Source organism: Pithys albifrons, chromosome 7, assembly GCF_047495875.1.
Source record: "Pithys albifrons albifrons isolate INPA30051 chromosome 7, PitAlb_v1, whole genome shotgun sequence".
In the NCBI taxonomy this organism is placed as follows: Eukaryota; Metazoa; Chordata; class Aves; order Passeriformes; family Thamnophilidae; genus Pithys; species Pithys albifrons.
Window position 1 is genome coordinate 22,724,115 of NC_092464.1, and position 17,979 is coordinate 22,742,093.

The following is a 17,979-nucleotide window of genomic DNA, read 5'->3' on the forward strand; positions in this document are numbered from 1 at the left end:
GTTTTCCCTTTCCATCACCACATTGTGTTAGTTGAGCTGGCAAAATGCCAAGGGCACGCACAGAGGGAGAGCCACTGCACAACCCTGAGGGAAAAATATCTAGAACTAACACTTAAAATAGCAAGCTTTTGTATTTTGCATAGAAGAGAGAAAAATAAAAACAGAATAGGACATAACACATATATATACAAATGTGGAAAAACAACAGCAACAACAACCACCAAGCTGCCCACCAACAACACAGACCTCCGCCACCTCAGCCCACAAAAACACCCCAACAAACCCCTCCCAAAGTATAGCCAGCAAGAGAGGAGAAAAAAAACTAATGACAAAAAAATATTTAATTCCTGAACCAAACAGTTGTAAAATGGTGGTAAGGCCTAACACATCCAGCATAGTGATAGAAGGTCTGCTCAGCACCCAGCCATGAAGGGCACTAACTAAAGTCCCTCCTACACCTGTTTTTATACCTGCTGTGACATCAGGATATGGTAAGGAACACCGTTGGCCAGTAGAGTCAGTGTCACCTGGCCAAACCCAGCTCAAGTCAGCTGATAATCTGAGGCCTGATTTGCAAATCAAAGCCTAAATTTAGGTCTACCTAAACCCATAACACATGTGCATAGGTCAAGGTTTACAACAGCTAAGGACTGCTCAAGCCGTGTGAAAGCTGCTTCTAGATGCCAAAAGGTGAAAGTTTGCTTTCTTGGGGGACTTAGGCAAATGCTCCAGTGTTGTTCTAAGCCAAGGCTTGCATTCATAATTGAATTTGAAGACATTTGTAGTTGCAAACTGTTATTATAGCTTGGAGAACATCTTGATCCCTACATGCAAACTTCCAGAAAAAAGCATAACAAAACCTGCATTAAATATAATTAATCAGATAAAGCCTTTATAAATAGACAAAAGACACTTTGGGTTGCCTAATAACACTTCTGCATAGAAGAATGAATTTACCTGCTGTAATGCATGCAGGTAAATTGACTGATGTTAATGAAAACAGCCATCAGAAAGGGGGTCTCTTTTAAATTGTTATATATAGTTTTATTGACTATCTATAGGAGCTCAGTTGATGTTTGTCAGCACTTTTAATTTATGTTTAGAAGCATGAGTTTTGCTGAATAGAACTGTGTGACCCTGTGGTTTTCAGAAGTCAGTGGGAATGAATGAGGAATCACCTCTTTCTCTGGGCCAGACAGCAGCAGCTGCAGTCAGCAGGGCCACTGTGGCTGGATCCCTCTAGTTATTTTTTTAAAGGTGACTGGCAGGGCATCATCTGAGATGGCTTCAGCCTCTGGAACAAGCTCTTTCATAGCTTGTGCCAAAGCGCACTGAATTTGGTGACCTTCTGGGCATGCTGCAAAGGACATCTGTTTGACAGGGCTTTCAGAGGTGTTAGGGGTGATGGCACTGGGCAGATCTTTCCGGATGTGGCTGGCAAGACTCCTGGTGAATTGATCACTTACTTCTGCTGAGATTCTATTTCACTGTTAATTGTGTTAGAATACTTCAGATCTTAGATCTTAGATTTTTTGTTTCTTTGTTTGTTTGTTTATTCATTATGGGCTTTTTTTTCCATTTTGTTCAGGTTGTTTTGTTATTTTAAAGTCAATGAGATTACCTTGAGGGTTTTGTTGAATTTCAGTGAAGATAAATGCTGTATCATCTATTACTTTAGTGTTATTTTGGCACTAAATATAAGAAATTACGGGATTAATTCCCTTTTCTTTTTGACATGCTACTTTGACTGGTTACTTTGCAAGACTTAAACATTGAACAAAAAAAACACAAAGAACTTTATTGCTTACTAAACTGTAGATGAAATAGAACTTAAAATGTGAAGCTAAGACATTCAAGACACTATTTGCAATTCATATGAAAGAAACTTGGTACAAAATTAAAATGAGAAAAATTAGGAATGAGAAATCAATATTTTAGGCTAGGTAAAACAGCAGAGAACTTGCTCTTCACATGTACAGTTAATACCTATTAATATAAGAAAACTTGGGTAATGTTTTTTCTGGCTGTAATTAGTGTCCTGCATTTTTAAACCTGTGTTGTTCTATCATTTCTCATAGGTTGCCCTTGGCCCAGATCTCGCATTACTTTGAATTTAAATAGAACACAGCACGTTCTTGGTCTAACTATATTTTTGTTATTATTATTCTAAGCTCATTACATTAATTTTCAAGAGTAAACCTGAAACCCCACACATTTGTCTAGAAGTCTGGTTGTCCTCCACTTGAGTCATGATGTCCTGAGCAAAATTTAGAGCAGCAGAGATCAGAGGTCTCCAGATGTGAGCACCAGCCCTGACCCACATCCTGCACACCTGAAGCCTGTGGTGTAGGAATCCATGCTAAGACTAAGCTTGCAAATCTCAGTTTGTAATACATTATACAAGACCATGTTTCTACAGAAAACCCAGGGGAGAAGTATCTCCTTATTTGCTTGTTCACTCTTCTGTTTTCCAAGTGTGTAAGCAAGCCTACAGGGCGGAAAAAATAATTCTGTGAGTGTGAAACCTCAGATGCTGTGAAGTGCAATGATAGTACTATCACTCTAAGAAATCCGTAAACCAAGATATGTAGGACTGGAAGATTACAGGGGGAAACATTGTTATACTCTTCTCTTTTTATTCTCTAGTCATCCTCTCCTGGATTAAGAGCTGGCTGGAGGGTCGGGCCCAGAGAGTGCTGGTGAACGGAGCTGCCTCCAGCTGGCGGCCAGTTACCAGTGGTGTTCCCCAGGGGTCTGTACTGGGTCCAGTCCTGTTTAACATCTTTATTGATGATTTAGATGAGGGGATTGAGTCCATCATCAGCAAATTTGCTGATGACACCAAGTTGGGAGGGAGTGTCGACCTTCTGGAAGGCAGGAGGGCTCTGCAGAGGGATCTGGATAGACTTGAGAGATGGGCTGATTCCAATGGGATGAAGTTCAACAAGGCCAAGTGCCGGGTCCTGCACTTTGGCCACAACAACCCCCTGCAGCGCTACAGGCTGGGCACAGAGTGGCTGGAGAGCAGCCAGGCAGAAAGGGACCTTGGAGTACTAATTGACAGGAAGCTCAACATGAGCCAACAGTGTGCTCAGGTGGCCAAGAAGGCCAATGGGATCCTGTCCTGTATCAAAAATAGCATGACCAGCAGGACCAGGGAAGTGATCCTTTCCTGTACTCTGCATTGGTGAGGCCACACCTTGAGTACTGTGTTCAGTTCTGGGCCCCTCAGTTCAGAAAGGATAGTGAGATGCTGGAGCGGGTCCAGAGAAGAGCAACAAGGCTGGTGAAGGGACTGGAGCACAAGCCCTATGGGGAGAGGCTGAGGGAGCTGGGGTTGTTTAGCCTGGAGAAGAGGAGGCTCAGAGGTGACCTCATCACTGTCTATAACTACCTGAAGGGAAGTTATAGCCAGGTGGGGGTTGGTCTCTTCTCCCAGGCACTCAGCAATAGGACAAGGGGGCACGGGCTTAAGCTCTGCCAGGGGAAATTTAAGTTGGATATCAGAAAAAAATTCTTTACAGAGAGGGTAATCAGGCATTGGAATGGGCTGCCCAGAGAGGTGGTGGATTCACCATCCCTAGAGATTTTTAAACACAGATTGGACATGGCACTGAGTGCCATGATCTAGTAAATGGACTAGAGTTGGACCAAGGGTTGGACTCGATGATCTTGGAGGTCTTTTCCAACCCAATCGATTCTATGATTCTATGATTCTATTCTATGATTATCAGCCATTGCCAGAGACAGGATGCAGTGTGATGAACCTTTGATCTGACTAAGGATGCCCATTTTTGTTCAATTGTATTGTGTAAGCAAATGCTGGGTATTGCTGAAATACCAGTGTATACAGTTGTGACTGAGAAGATTTTGGACTGGTTAACTTCGTTTTGTCTTTCTCTATATTGTAGTAAACTTAACCTTTTATCATAATTTGTATGTGTTGCTTGAATACACTTTTGGACTCATCACATCACTGGGTGTATCTTTTTCTTCTTCTATATAAGGCTGTGACTCTTCGAGGTAAGAATAATATTTTTGGTGCTTTCTCTCATCTTGTGCTGTAACGCGTCAAGGTCATCTTTATTACACACACTGCATAATGCTTCTAAAATTCTCTGTGTACATTCGTGCATGCAGAGGCTTTTTGTAAAAAGATTGCTTTGCATAAATCTGTAAAGCAACAGTATGCAACAATCTTTTACATGTGAAATTGCCTTTCTCTTTGCTAGTATTCCTTTTGACACAGAAATGATAATTTTAGATTTTTTAATAATTGTGCTGCACCATTTACTTCAACCTGAACCATTTCAACAAATAGTCATCTTTTAGCAGACTTCAAAGGTGATTTATGAAATAATAGTTTGAATGTTCTTTGCATTTTGCAGTTTTCCCCTTTAATTCAGAGTATTTATTTTTTATTAATTTGAAGTATTTTCATTTTATTTAATTTTTGTGCTTTAATCTACTCATCTGCCCACTTAATACATAATAGGCACTTGTTCACTGTCAAGGAAGTAACTACAAACTCCAGGATTTCCAAGTACATAGCAGACCTCAAAAACACATCTGTGACCACAGCTGACTCCTGGGATCCAGTGCCTAGAAGCCACTAACTCCTAGCAACACATTGTCACAGTATATAGGATTCATAACTTTGCAAGGGATTAATGAAGACCTCTAGAGTTATCAAATGCCAAAACCATATAAGATGTGAACTGACTTATACTTGTGAAAATGTGAACCAAATTTTGCCCTCACACTGTCTTACATTATAAGCTATACGGCAACCGCCTTGTCTTTAGATGTCATTGCCTTCAGATATAAAGTCCTTGAAAGTGAACACTGTGGCTTAAGGCATAGTTCTGGGTTTGATACAACTGATATCTGATTATTTTTCTAATATTTCAGAATTATATGTATGTATATATATATTTTGGGGAAAAAAAGAATGGAAAAGAGGTTAGAATTGGGTTAATGGGTGATATATTGCACTCTCCAACTGGTGAACTGATCTTCTGACCTCCTCTTGTGTTTAGATTTCTTTCTTGGTCTTGCGATTTGTAAAGGTGCAACCTGCTTAGAGACGGAAAGAGAATATGTGACCAGTACTACAGCTTACTTCACAGTATGCTGAGTCACGATGCTGTCTTTTATAACAGTGTTGCCTTTGAGACATTCGCTTTTTCATCTGCAGCAGTTTTCATGAATAAATTACTTTAAAAAAAAAAGTGAATTTGTGAAAAGGTCTTTTTGTGCCCTGTAATTATTTCATAGAATTTAATCTGGGAAGGTACTGACTAAAATGCTTAAAGCAATGAAGTAGACAATGTTTAACTTATGCTCATTTTTAAAACATTCTGTTTTCTGATACTTACAATAATGATGAGGTGTCTTTTTAATATACTGTGTTTTGTCCATGCTTGCATATCCCTTCTCTAGCAGGACTATTATTCCACCTAAAACTGGCTGAATGAGGTTTTTTCACTTGTAAAAAATTAAATTGCTATTTCCTGGCTCCTATAAAAAGGGAAAAAGCCCTAGAATTTATCACTTTTTAAACAGTAGACCTCTGTTTGAATTGAAATTAAAAATAAACAAACCACCCCACTGAATTTCTGTCATCTAAATTTGAATGTGGCACTTTTAAAGGCTGGATACCAACTTTTATATTATGAAAACTACCTACTTAGAAGATGCCTATTTGTAATACAAAAGTGCTTAGCAAATTGAAGGTTGTGGTAACAGGTTTATTATAACAAGGTGGTTTCAGAAAATTGTAAATAAAATTTCCTGTATCTTTGAGTGTGAGAATGCTTTTTTTTTTACTTTTAGTACAGGTATAATTACTGAAATAATCTTCAAATGCTGTTAGGTTCTATTTCTTAATTTTATGTTACATCACTCTTCAGTTCTTTTTGGAAGACAATTGCTTCATTTGTTGTGGTGATGGCTAGTTTCCTTCAGACAAAGATCATTACAAACTACCTTCTCTGAGCTCCTTAATTCCAGGAGGCATTTGCATTGAACAAAGATTGACAGAAAGTTGCGATCATCTACATCTTCTTTCCCATGCCATTTAACTGACAGTATTAGAGGGCAATTCTTCATGGAGTCTGGCTTATCTGGGACTTAGTCCACCCAATACAATTTTTTTTTTTGTAGCTATTGTTTAATTATGAAGACTGCAAGCTGAAGGCTGGATAACACAAGAGAAGCTGCACTGACAGTTTCTGGACCTGGTAGTTCTTCTGTGAGGTTGTGAGTGGCTTTGATAGAGGCATGATAGATGCTTGAATTTTCAAAGCTCTGCAAAGTAAACGTACAGAGCTGGTAACATCATTTGTAAATTAAAGATTACTTTAAACTTTGATGACAGATTTATGAAATATTGCTTTAAATTCTACTTCATGCTGCACAGTCAACTGAGTTTATTTTGGAAACAAAAGCAATTTAAAAGAACCCATAGATTATTTTGGCTTCTGAAGAGTATAAATTACCCCTAACTAAATTTTGTCAGTAGAGTGTGTTGAGTTATTTAGATAAAACATGTATTTTGACACTTATTACAGAATGATCCCTTCCTATACACAAAAGAACACAGGGTGAATCATTATGGGGGTGGTAATCCTTTTTCTGACATGAATAAAAATGGTTAAAGATGAAAAATTTAGGCATTTTTTGTGGTTGTTGTTTTTTATTTGGGGGGGGATTGTTAGTTTTTTGGTTTTGTATTATTTAGTATGGTGCAGTACTATACAATTAGACAGCACTGCATTAAAATTCAATGTTAAAAATACTGTAAATATGTAAAAATGTATTTTGATGTGGCAGATGCTGTTGCTAAATATATATTTACTAGGATGCAGAAGAAATCTTTCTGAGGTAAAAGCAAGAAATCTAAGAAATCTCGTGTCTAAGTTAAATGCCTAGAAATTAATCTTGTCCCAGATTCTCCACAAGTCAACAGTTTTTGAACACGTAGCCTCAGAAAAGTGTCATTTCCAGTCCCAACATTTTGTGGACATATATTTTTCAGGATAGAATTGTGATTTACACAGTTGATTTTGCTTTCTCACACAGATATCCTCTTTATCACTAAAAGTAAATGAAGTATTTTTCACCAACTAAAATATAACTGTGTCACGTAACAATAGTATGCACTGCTATGCATGTGCCAAGCAGTCTGTGGGTGACTCTTCCTGGAAACATGCACTGTTTTCTTGCAAGCAAGTCCAGACTCTCTGCAAACCACCCTGACCTTCCACATCCAGGTCACTGGGGTACAGATGAGGCATGTTCCACAGCCCTTGCTGGAGGCTTGGCATTGCTTCCCAGCTTATCCCACTCACCCCAGAGCATCTGGAACAGCTTTCTAGAACAGGTGCATACCATCAGTGTCCTATAGGGCCCATCTGTATCTGTCCATACTATTTTGGCTGGAGACAATAGTCAACCTAGATTTGCTGTTGTCTGGGCTAAAGAAAGAATCTTAATACTGTTAGCAAATTGTCAGCAAAAAATTATCCTCTTACATACTATATTCCATCTCCTGATACTCATTCTTTTAGGGTCAAAACCCCCCCCTCAAACCAAAACAAATAAAAAACCCACACAAAAAAACCCCCACCTCCTTAAATATATTCCTTCAAGATTATGCCTAATTGCATGCCTTTGCAAATTGCCAGAAGAGAGGGGAGAGAGTAGTTACTGTCTGCAAAGTCTACCTTATTTCTGCTTATGTAGGAAAATACAGACGGTTTTGGAGAGAGAATGTAGAAAAATAATTTCCAAAGCACAGTTGGTTCTCCAAAATATGTCCATACTGTCACTTATTATGGTTAGAGAAGGTTAAACTGCTCAGTCCACAAAGCTCAGATTTTCATGGTTCTTCTGTTTTCAAAGAACTGGTTGGGTACCCTTCAGTTCTCCAGTTAAAACAGCATTTCCCCAGTTTTGGTCAAGATTGCCATCTTAAACAGTAAAGCAACTAAAGAAGACTATGATTTGCTCTTCTGTACTTTTAACTTTCCAGTTTTCCAACTTGCATACTTTTCCCTGGAGACACTGTACTATGAATGGAAACTCATAATTGACTATATTTACTCAAAAGTACCATCTAGACAGCTGCATTTTGCTAACAAAAGGTGCCAATGACTACCCAACACTGTACTTCAGGACTATTAATTAAGTTAACATTGTTCATCAGGAAACTTGGTCCTTTTGGGATGCAGTCCCTTTTCCTGTTAAGTTTATTTCTTTATTCAGGTGCTTCTCTCTTTAATGTCATTCCTTTTCTGTGGGAGGAATCACACACAAAGCTTCTGCTCTTGATTTTCCAGTTTGCATAGCACATACAAAAGCCACTTTAAGCACATTAATATTCATATTCATATTTTTTACCCGACAATTGAAGAAAACAGACTAAAGAGTTATTTGGTTACCTTTGAGATTTCTACTTCTTAATTTTAGACAAACATATTCTTTCTATGAGTGCTTGAATATCTACATAAGCTTAAATGGTCTACTATGGAAAAAAACAAAACAAAACAAACAACCACCAATCTACAATCCTACCACAATTACACGGTAAAAAACTCTCTTGTGGTACTACTAATATTGCATATGACTTGTTCAGACAGAATACTTCCTGGCATTGTTTCATGATTTAAACCAGGATAGTGTCCCATAATTCAATAAGGCAGAACTATTTCTGCAACAGAACTTCTTCCATTTCTGAAAAAATCCCACTGCTCTCAACAGTTATCTTTGTTAGCGCATTACCTTTTAAATCTCCAAAATACCCCTGCACACTGTAAACAACTACTTAATTTTAAAAGCTCATCATGAAGTGTAAATATATTCATATCTAGTGCATAGTGATACTTTACTGTCAATTTGAATAAAGCAGAAATTTAATCTTTACAATCAAACAGCTGTTGAGCTGCCTAACACAGTGGCATTCTGTTCTTGACAAGAGCTTTGGTCATCTTGGCAACTGCATTAAAAGCAAAACTGTAGTAATACACAGTTGGCTTTGCACTAAAATATTTCTATAACACTAAAATTATATAAGTCTTATAAACAATTATGCTCTGTGTTCTTGGAATGGTATTTAGCATATTTTTGTCAAAGGAGTTGCGTCAATACTAATTATACTAAGGTTTTATGAAGGGTCTTCAAAGAGTGTCTTGGCATCCCTTCATTTGGAGTAGGTGAGCTCAGGATGCCCTTGGCACCTTCCCTTGGAGTGTATGTGCAGCTAATCCAAGCAGTCATTTGCATGGAGCATGTTTCCATGGGGGCAGTGCCAGAGGTCTGTGCACTGCTTTTCTGGATGCTATCAGCTCTAGGTCTGGGACAAAAAGGTCTCTAAATGTGTTCTGCAACTTTTCCTTTGTAACCTTGTGCTCCTTAGGTCTCATTTGCTTCTTCAATAAGTAGTTTTAATATCAGTCTTTGGATTTCAGACATAGAAGTAACAAACTCTCAAAGAATTTACTGAATCGAAATAATTCCTGATTTATCTCTCAGGCTGACATAGCACTGATACTTTAATTTATTTCATAGTAATGAACAGAATTTTCTGGAATCCTGTCCCAAATGCTGGTCTCATGTTGAATCTATTCCCATGTAAATTCTAAGTGATATTTCTCCACTGCAACTGAAATGAATTCAGAAAAAAGTACCAAATCTTTCTTATCCCACTTAAGTGAAATGTAAGAGGGATACCATACCATTTTAGTGGTGCATCAGAATAAAGGGATAATACCTAAATCCTATTTTTTTTCAGAGCTATGATAAAGACTTTTAAACTATCTACAAATGAAGACATGAATCTCTTGACCTTTAAAAACTGATAAAAATATCAGTGACATAGTATTTTAAACTGTCTCAAGGTACTATGAATGTGTAGCAATAATAAGAAAGACATAAATAAATCTACAGGATTTATAATTCTATTTTTTGATTACATCTGGTGAAATGAGCTGGACAAGACAGTACAAACATTTGTGTGGAACATCACAAATATTTTCAGCAAAAAGAGTAAATACATTTTAAAAACTAGTAAACTTGTGATATAATTTGACTTAAATTTGACATTCCCTCTTAAAAAAAAAGATTTGTTTTCCTTGGGACAAAAATAATTTAAAAAGATATAACATCCCCAAAGAAAGGAAGCCTTCTGTTCAGTTTACAATTAAACTGTCAAGTGAAAAATTAATTTATAGATAGGCTGCTGCTTCAATTTACTACCTGGTATTTTTCACTTCTTTAAAAGTTGACCAATGTTGGTTCCTCCTGCTTCACTCTTCCTCAAGCACTTTTAGGATTAAGTTTATGGGAATTTCTATTGAAAATTGCATAAATATGCAAAAGAATGTTAGGGTTTAGCTCACTTCTTCAATCCTCAAAATTGTAATTATGTAACTTCTGTTGTTTGATGCTCACCTGTGGTTGCCAGGAGCTGCAATTTATATTAATGTGAGGGGTTTTTGATGGTGAAGGGGAGACTGTGCATTTTTTTTTTGAAGACTAGCAACTTGTATAACTCATGAGAAACTGCTGATGCAGCCAGCTTAGCAAGTTTCAAGGAAGTGATTGCATATTTATGTGGAATAGAAAAACCTTTATATTTGCATTAGATAGGATATAAATAAATCTGAAGGGATTGTCTTCCCCTAATTGTATAGCATTTTATCTTTATCAGTAGAATTGAAGCAATATAACCCTCAATTTAGAAATAACCCTCAATTTAGAATGCATGAAAATGTTGATGGAAAAAATATATGGTATCTATTTAATGGGAACAATCAAAGCTGTAGGAGTATTATTCTCAACTATACACCTGTGCCCATGCTTATGATCAAATAATTTGTATTTCTCAAGTGATTGGATTAGTGAACTACTTGCCATGCCTGTAACCAACCACATGTATTTTTGTAGACCACTCAGACACAGAACACAAAAGTATTCGGTCAGGTCGTGATCCTGATGGAGCCACAGTCACAAGCCCACAAGATTTACCTCCAAATCAGCTAAGTCTTTTTATGAAGATCACAATAGTTGAAGGAGCTGTTACTTCATCACAAGGCATGTTCCTCCTCAGCTATACAGCTGCTGCATGAGTGTCCATCTTGAGCCGGTTCAGTAGTTCAGTGGTGAAGGACACCTGTAAATACCTAGAAGAGTTCTAGGGAGACAGAGAGATTGTATTTGTCACCTGAACAACTGGCATCTTTGCCTCTGCCACAGATTTCTTCTGACACTAACCTGTCCTTCTTCACCTCTATAACCACATTTATATGCCAGTAGTTTCAAATAAGGAACTATAGAAAACATCTGCTCATCAAAAATCAGTGTTACATGTTGTGCTTTCTTTAACAATATAAATAGACTCCTGATGACTACTTTCTGAAAGACAAGAAGCAATGTTGAAAATGTAGTGTGTAAAAGTCAGCTATGATGAAGAATGTTCTTTTATAATTAGACTATTAAATAGTCTACAATGTTAATCTATTTTCAATATATGCTGCTTTTGTTGTTAATTGAGGTTTGTAACTTTAGACTGAAAACACTTGGATGTAAACTTCTCTAGCTAAGTTTGTTTGGTTATTCTTTGGAAAAATTTTTTTTTAAATTAATAAATACAGATTCAGCTTGACTAAGTTATTTTTCAAATATTTGTAGCCTGAAAATTATTCACTATATCAGAACACAAAATCAAAGAATAGGTAGGGTTACAAGGGACCTCTGGATATTTTCTAGTCCCCCTGCCAAGCTTGGGCACATTTTGATTTGAAATATTTTGCTGTGACAGCAATGAGCCATTGGAATTTTATTTAGAAACTCATTGAAAATGTTCAGATTTAGTGGGGTTTTTTCCTGGATTTTTTTTGGAATTAAGAGAAATTAAAGGAAATTATTTGTGGTATGAGGTAAGTCACAAGCCTGCTAAGCAACAATCTGTCATATGACTATTAGATGAAATCTAATTACAACTGAAATCTCTGATTAATTTTTATTTTTTATTCCCTAAAAGTGCCTTTTTTCTGCTATACATTGTCATGTCATCCTAATTTCACACAAATACAGTTCTCAGTGGGCTTCTACAAGGCCAGCAAACTTTAGTTGTTAAATAAACCCACTTGCCTGCATCTAATTCAATTTTTGAGGTTTTATTCGAAGTCCTCATCATCATAGGTTACAACTACTTTGAGGAAAGGCACTCCATGTTTACATTAAGGTACTTTTATCCTCTCCTGTACAGGGATCTTACAAAGTACAAGAGTTACTCACAGAACTACTTTAACACACAATTGCATATATTTTTAAAACTTACACACACTATCCAAACTATCTAACAACACAGTGCTACAGCTAAATATTAACTAATACATATTTCATAAAATTGTTGGATCTAAACAGTTCTTACCTATCTTATTTTTAACTTTATTAAAAGAACTCTTCATATGTATTTCTCCATGGAGTTCAGCAGGTTTCTTCTCTCACTTTGCCATGAGCCCAAGGTCACTTGGCAAATTCCTTTCTTATCTCTGAGGCACTCAGCTGGGGCACTGCCCTTGGCTCACCAGCCTTAAAACTTGTCTGTTCTCCAACAACACATCTCTGGCAATGTAACCTCACATTTCAAAGGACCAATTGAAAATTAAAGGTAATGATATATGAAGTAGGATTTCAATCTGTTATGTGTACTTGTTTTCTAAAGACTTTCAGCATCCAGTGTTTCATGTAAAATGAATTTGTAAAATTAACGGTCTATGTTAAGAATTTAAAGTTTAATTCACCCTCACTTGTGAAGACATGCAGTAATTGTTCTGCCTTCAGATACCGTATACAATGGTGAGAGTTCCTTCTCATAGTCTTACTGTTTCTTTGGCCTCTCTTGCTATGTAAATGTAATTTATTTTACCTTAGGGAGTTATCAACATGTTTTCAGATCTTGAATCTTAATCTGTTTAAATTAATCTGACTAAAACCAGCAAAACTGTGGTCACACAAACCATGCAGCCAGTGGATCGTGGCTCCAAGCAGCAAAGCAGTGATGTGCAGATGAAGTCAGTATTTACACAGTGGGTCCTGGAAGGAGTGTTTGTCTATGGTTTCAGAGCCTATCTAAAGAGATTTTCACTTCTCTGTATTGTCAAACTTGTTCAATGTAAACATAGTTACACTGAACATCAAAAGTATCCAACTGGCACAAAACTATCAAAATTTAGGTCTCCATAGTGCTCTCTTTTCTGATGGTTTCCATGTCTGTCTTATTGTTAAATAAGATAAACCAATTTCACTTCTGTTTCAAGTTCTTCTTAAAACAGCAAAATAACCAGTAGAATATGTGATGAAGCTGCAGGAAAAAAAATAACCTTTTCCCTTTGAAGTTTTAAATAAAAGAAGAAAGCACAGAACAAGAACCTCTCCACACAGACTCACAAGACAAATCTTTTGGGGGAGAGGAACAGCTCATTGCCATGGTCTGCTGGGCTCATGCAGAAAGGCTCCCTTATTTGTCTCTGCTTCAGCATTAAACAAATGAACTATACTATAAACATGACTTAATAAGCCATTTTAGAGCCTTTTGATAGCAAACAACCCTCTGGATCTGCTGATGGAGGCCAGAGTGAATGTCTCTGAGAATAGCCAGACCTCTATTTTTTTACAGAAGAAAACATCCTTTATCATTTTCTTTGATCGGCAATAAGCTCCAGAAGGCTTAATACAGGGAAAGATCATTTCAGGTTAATATATCCAAGAAGGTGGCACCCATCTGACACTGGCAATCACCACTTTGCATGCTTTTGGAGAACTTACATTATCAGACATCTCCACCTCCAAAACATACACGATTATCTGAAGGATTTAGTAATTCAAATGCAAATTTGAAGCTGCTGCATTTTGAACACTGTTCAGAGATGATTGGTCATGTCATTACACAGTTGGCTTCAAATAAATTAATAAAATAATAACTCACAGTTGCATACAATTTATTACTTTCTTAAATATGTCCATAAAATTTTACAACGCCTGTTGTACAACACCCACCATTTTCCTGATCGCTTAATGAGTGATTCCGAGTAACAGCACCTCCACCTTGTGGTAAACTGGAGAAATAGATCTTCTTTAATGCTACCTGCCAGAAAATACCTCTGAAAACATTATGATAATATAGATCTATCCAGACTGGATATTGGCTTCAGGTCCTGCAGGGAGTATGTTTTAGTGTAATTTCTCTCCACCTCCATTTGGCACTTGTCATCTGGGATAGTCTTCCTTGTCCTTACAAAAACCTTGTTTCTTACAGGCTGAGAGCAGGGAACTTGTCTTCCCCAAAGGAGTCAGGGAGATACTGTCCCTCTATGTGGTGAGAATTAATGCTATCAATTAATAGCTGTATTTAGCCATTGAAAAGTTTAAAGGTTTGTAAATACTTATCCTAGAGGATACTTTTAATTCTGGTGCAATTGTAAAGATTTTTTTCTTGAAGCTGTAACATCTTAGCAGTTTTCCACTGCCACAGCTGACTAGGAGCATGAATGTGCATGTGTGCATCATGTCTGTATTTTGGGTTTAGAGTTACATTCTATAATTTGGACAAATCTAATTTGAAAATAGAAATGTTTTTCTAGCTCAAGAAGAGATCCTGCCTGACTGATACTGTCCAAAACTTAGCTAATCAGCTGGTTCCTCTCCGCAGTCTTGATAGCCACTGTGCACAGCTCAGACACCTGTACTGGGCTATCAGATGGGAGTCTAATTTACTTTTTCTCCTTTGTTTCCATTGTTTTTTCTGTTTGTTTTTTGGTTTGTTTGGGTTTTGGTTTGTTTTGTTTTTTCTCTTTAATCACTGAGATAGCACGTGCTGTGAAAGCAGAAAGTGAGACATTTAGCAGGCAAGTCAATTGGATGCAAATATGGAGGTCCTCCCACTTTCTACCTTGCTATCGCAGCAACACTTTGTTTTGCGGGACAGCTTTAGGTAATTAGTGTCATCATAGCCAGCACCCGCAGTCTCCCTCTGTCCAGTGTGCTACAGTGCTGTAACTGTCTTGGATTTACTCCAGTATATTAAATTCTTTATCTTGGGGAGTTCAAAACTGGGCACAGTACTCAGGTAAGGTCTCACAAGAGAGGGGTAGAGGAAAATAATCACATCCATTGATCTGTTGCCTACAATCTTGCTAGGAGAGAAATATGCGTTAGTCTTCATCTCCACAGGGACATACTGCTGACTCAATTCTTCTTTAGGACCCCCAGGTCTTTTTCTGGAAAGTTCATTTTCAGCCTTCTGGTTTCCAGTCCGTGCTGTTGCATGGGGTTACTGTGTACTAGCCATAGGAAGTCACGTTTGTTGCTGTTGAACTTTGTGTGGCTTTGTGTTTTCAGTCTGTCAAAGCCACTTTTGAATGGCTATTCTATGCAGTATTCAAACAAGCACATCATTTGGACCAGAAACTATAACTGCATTGTAATTTAAGAACATACAAAATTCTATGCTGTGATATCTAATATATTTTTCTCTGACAATGGTTATACCATAAACCAAGGAAATTTAAAATTGCCTGTGCTCTCCTATAAGGTACTGCCTCTAGCAAATCAGTAGTTTAGGCACTTCTTAATTCGGTATGTGCATTTTGACCTTTCTCTTCAATAGCAGGAAAGGATCTGACTCCATTTATATTTTTTGCTGACAAACCTCCCATAGCAATTAATTTATAATCTGATGATGGATTGTGCAAAGAAATTCTTTTTAGTTTGTTTTAAGCTTGCTTCCTCTAAATGTTTTTGTTATACTTCTTTGTATTGAGAAATTTGAAACAGTAATCCACAGCTCAGCTCATGCACCATTCTTACTTCTCTAGTCCCACAGTCTAGTTTCCCTTTGCTTTTAGAGTAGCATCTGTTGCAATGTTTTCTTTTGTTCCTCAATGCTTTCCTTGCAGTTTCTAACATTTGACTGCCATTTTTGACTGCTACTGTGCAACGATCTGGCATTTTTGTATAACCTTATCCAGAAACTTTAACATTTCTTCCTTGAGTGCCAATAGGTAGTTAACAAATATCTTGGATGCATACTTTTAGTTATTTTCCCCATACATGTTACTTTGTTTACTGACATAGGTTTTCAACTGCTATTCTGCTGCTCTGTCACTGGCAGGATCTTTCTGCAGCTCACTGCAGTCTGCTTTACTTGAGCTGCTCTGAGCAACTCTGTATGAGGAAGCATATACCACAGCAAAGGCTTTACAGGCAAAAATTGATTGATTGAAACTCAATTCATTTAAAACCATAGGCTGAAAAGATTTTTATCCTTAAATATAGCCTCCTGATCATAGCTGCGTACCATGGCCCCATGCACACAGCCCTTGTTTGAGTTTTGACTTCATAAGGTGATTGAACACAAACCACAGCATTTTAACTGGCCCTTACCTTGTCTGTATTTCTGAAAGGTGAAAGCTTCTTCCTTGTCTGGATTCAGCATGTTTCCAGCTACTCTGTTGGTTTTTGGCTGCTCCTATGTCATTACACACATACTTGGTCTCTTAACATAGCACTGACTTCCAAAGCTACATAGACTTGTGAGTCACCTAATGTGCACCCACATATGCATAGATGCCCCCACAGCTGCTCCCACAGTCACAGGTGGCTGGAGCAGGGAAGTTTCTGTCCACATCCCTTCCTGCAGTTCTCCTATATACCTGGAGCCATAGCACATTTATGGTAAGTCCTGGTCAATAACACTGACTTGAAATCCAGTTTGTGCTCCTGGAGTGGCCCTCAACAAGCAGTTTTTATGATGCACATTTCTTGAGCTCTGGGCTGAAAAAAATAAAAAGGTTGCCATTACAGGCATCTGCCACTTTATATTGGGTTCCACACTAGCTGCAGAGCTACTTCCCTGGAGGAACTCCAGCCCTGCACAACGTTATATACATATACACATATATAATATTATATACATGTGTATATATGTAAAATGTTACCTATAAAAAATGTTATACGCTCATGTATGCAAGTGAACAATCACACTCAAAAGAGTGGTTTAAAGCAAGTCAAAGAAGGTGAAGATGTATGCATGTGCAAATAGACACAATTTCAAAAATAGCACTTTAGTTCTTCAATGCCTTTCATTTCAACAGGACATACAGAGTGACAGAAACTATTGACCATAGAAGTTAATTGTGATACTGGAATACTTTGTAAGTTCTATATGGAACCCTTTTGCAATTATGGCTTCAGATTAGCACCTAAATGATGAAATGTGAACTGCTAATATCTTCATCTGGTTTTATGCCAGTATTAACCATTTGAAAATCATAATTATAAAAACAGCACACATTTGCCTGCAAACACTGAGTGGACTCTAATGACTGGATCTCAATCTCTGCCCATCTATCTTCAATATCAAAATCCAAAACGGTTCAGTCAATGCTGGGGAAAAAAAAACAATTAAATTGATGGTAAAATAAGAATTAATTTCCGTGTTATTTCTACTCCTCTCTATAAAGCAAATCTCCCTAAAATAAGCGTATTATATACATAAATCTTTATTGCATTTTGCATATCCTTCATAAAATGTTAATATGTTTTCAGAAAAATTGTGTGCCTCATTTGAAAAAAAAACAAAATATTATTGCCCATCTGGATAGGTTTGACAAATTATTTTTTTTTTCCATTTTCATCTCCAGTTCAAATGCCTATTGCACTTTAAATTAAAAAAATACCAACGTTACCCTTTTAAATATTACTTGTTCTAACGCTTTGCAATGAAATATGTTTTCTCCTACAAAAGTTAGATTCTACCATGGGGCATTAAAACATAACACATGGTTTCTTATCTTGAATTAATTCATGCTTAAGCTCTGGGTTTGCATAAACTGTATCTAGAAACCATACGCCACCAAATCTTGGGAGTGTTAAGTATCTGGAATTTATATGGAGGTCAATGAATGCTGTAAC